The sequence below is a fragment of the Taudactylus pleione genome, unplaced genomic scaffold (assembly GCF_031769625.1).
Source record: "Taudactylus pleione unplaced genomic scaffold, aTauple2 ptg000550l, whole genome shotgun sequence".
Lineage (NCBI taxonomy): Eukaryota > Metazoa > Chordata > Amphibia > Anura > Myobatrachidae > Taudactylus > Taudactylus pleione.
In genome coordinates, this window is record NW_028284952.1 from 4,190,001 (window position 1) to 4,192,500 (window position 2,500).

The 2,500-nt window shown below is 37.1% G+C and overlaps 1 non-coding gene and 8 pseudogenes across 1 annotated transcript; all 9 read left to right on the top strand.

The window, feature by feature from the left end:
• Positions 1-71: 71 nt before the first annotated feature.
• On the top strand, positions 72-190 carry LOC148499509 (5S ribosomal RNA; annotated as a pseudogene).
• A 116-nt stretch (positions 191-306) lies between these two features.
• On the top strand, positions 307-425 carry LOC148499510 (5S ribosomal RNA; annotated as a pseudogene).
• Positions 426-775: 350 nt separating this feature from the next.
• LOC148499511 (5S ribosomal RNA) lies at positions 776-894 on the top strand (annotated as a pseudogene).
• Positions 895-1,010: 116 nt separating this feature from the next.
• Positions 1,011-1,129, top strand: LOC148499512 (5S ribosomal RNA). The gene has a single exon (XR_015870413.1). It is a non-coding gene; the product is annotated as a 5S ribosomal RNA (ribosomal RNA).
• Positions 1,130-1,479: 350 nt separating this feature from the next.
• On the top strand, positions 1,480-1,598 carry LOC148499513 (5S ribosomal RNA; annotated as a pseudogene).
• A 104-nt stretch (positions 1,599-1,702) lies between these two features.
• Positions 1,703-1,821, top strand: LOC148499514 (5S ribosomal RNA; annotated as a pseudogene).
• Positions 1,822-1,937: 116 nt separating this feature from the next.
• On the top strand, positions 1,938-2,056 carry LOC148499515 (5S ribosomal RNA; annotated as a pseudogene).
• Positions 2,057-2,171: 115 nt separating this feature from the next.
• Positions 2,172-2,290, top strand: LOC148499516 (5S ribosomal RNA; annotated as a pseudogene).
• A 116-nt stretch (positions 2,291-2,406) lies between these two features.
• Positions 2,407-2,500, top strand: part of LOC148499517 (5S ribosomal RNA) — a 119-nt pseudogene continuing 25 nt past the window's right edge.

Consider the following 2,500-nt stretch of genomic DNA (forward strand, 5'->3'; position numbering starts at 1 on the left):
ATTTTTTCAAATTATCAATGAATTTACTTGAGTAAAGAAGTAAAAGAGGTCTAAAGTTAATGTTATTGAGGGCCTACAGCCAAACTACACTGGACATGCCCAATCTCGTCTGATCTTGGATGCTATGCCGTGTTGGGCCTGGTAAGTACTTGGATGGGAGAACACCTGGGAATACCAGGTGCTGTACATCATTTTATACTGCCATAACATTCTTTTCTATTACATTTTACATTTAATTTTTTCAACTTATCATTGAATTTACTTGAGTAAAGAAGTAATAGAGGTCTAAAGTTAATGATTTTGAGCACCTACAGCCAAACCACACTGGACATGCCCAATCTCGTCTGATCTTGGAAGCTATGCAGTTTTGGGCCTGGTTAGTACTTGAATGGGAGACCACCTGGGAATACCAGGTGCTGTAGGTAATTTTATACTGCCATAACATTCTTTTCTATTAAAATTTAATTTAATTTTTTCAACTTATCAATGAATTTACTTGAGTTAAGAAGTAAAAGATGTCTAAAGTTAATGTTTTTGAGCACCTACAGTCAAACCACACTGGACATGCGCAATCTCGTCTGATCTTGGAGGCTATGAAGTGTTGGGCCTGGTTAGTATTTGGATGGGAGACCACCTTGGAATACCAGGTGCTCTAGGTAATTTTATACTGCCATAACATTCTTTTCTATTACATTTTACATTTAATTTTTTCAACTTATCAATGAATTTACTTGAGTTAAGAAGTAATAGAGGTCTAAAGTTAATGTTTTTGAGCAATTACAGCCAAACCACAGTGGACATGCCCAATCTCATCTGATCTTGGAAGCTATGCAGTGTTGGGCCTGGTTAGTACTTGGATGAGAGAACACCTGGGAATACCAGGTGCTGTACATCATTTTATACTGCCATAACATTCTTTTCTATTACATTTTACATTTAATTTTTTCAACTTATCAATGAATTTACTTGAGTTAAGAAGTAATAGAGGTCTAAAGTTAATGTTTTTGAGCACCTACAGACAAACCACACTGGAAATGCCCAATCTCATCTGATCTTGGAAGTTATGCAGTGTTGGGCCTGGTTAGTACTTGGATGGGAGACCACCTGGGAATACCAGGTGCTGTAGGTAATTTTATGCAGCCATAACATTCTTTTCTATTACATTTTACATTTAATTTTTTCAACTTATCAATGAATTTACTTGAGTTAAGAAGTAAAAGAGGTCTAAAGTTAATATTTTTCAGCACCTATAGCCAAACCACTCTGGACATGGCCAATGTTGTCTAATCTTGGAAGCTATGCAGTGTTGGGCATGGTTAGTACTTGGATGGGAATCTACCTGAGAATACCAGGTGCTGTAGGTAATTTAATACTGCCATAACAGTCTTTTCTATTACATTTTACATTTAATTTTTTCAACTTATCAATGAATTTACTTGAGTTAAGAAGTAATAGAGGTCTAAAGTTAAGGCATTTATCACCTACAGCCAAACCACACTGGACATGTCCTATCTCGTCTGATCTTGGAAGCTATGTAGTGTTGGGCCTGGTTAGAACTTGGATGGGAGACCACCTTGGAATACCAGGTGCTGTAGATAATTTTATATAGCCATAACATTCTTTTCTATTACATTTTTTCAACTTAGCAATGAGTTTGCTTCTGTTAAGAAGTAAAAGCGGTCTAAATGTAATGCTTTTGAGCACCTACAGCCAAACCACAGTGGACATGCCCAATCTCGTCTGATCTTGGAAACTATGCAGTGTTGTGCCTGGTTAGTACTTGGATGGGAGACCACCTGGGACTACCAGGAGCTGTAGGTAATTTTATACTGCCATAACATTCTTTTCTATTACATTTTACATTACATTTTTTCAACTTATCAATGAATTTACTTGAGTTTAGAAGTAAAAGAGGTCTAAAGTTAAAGTTTTTGAGTGCCTACAGCCAAACCACACTGGACATGCCCTAGCTCGTCTGATCTTGGAAGCTATGCAGTTTTGGGCCTGGTTAGTACTTGAATGGGAGACCACCTGGGAATACCAGATGCTGTAGGTAATTTTATACTGCCATAACATTCTTTTCTATTAAATTTTAATTTAATTTTTTCAACTTATCAATGAATTTACTTGAGTTAAGAAGTAAAAGATGTCTAAAGTTAATGTTTTTGAGCACCTACAGTCAAACCACACTGGACATGCCCAATCTCGTCTCATCTTGGAAGCTATGCAGTGTTGGGCCTGGTTAGTACTTGGATGGGAGACCACCTGGGAATACCAGGTGCTGTAGGTAATTTTATGCAGCCATAACATTCTTTTCTATTACATTTTACATTTAATTTTTTCACCTTATCAATGAATTTACTTGAGTTAAGAAGTAATAGAGGTCTAAAGTTAATGTTTTTGAGCACCTACAGCAAAACCACAGTGGACTTGCCCAATCTCGTCTGATCTTGGAAGCTATGCAGTGTTGGGCCTGGTTAGTACTTGGTTGGGAGACCAC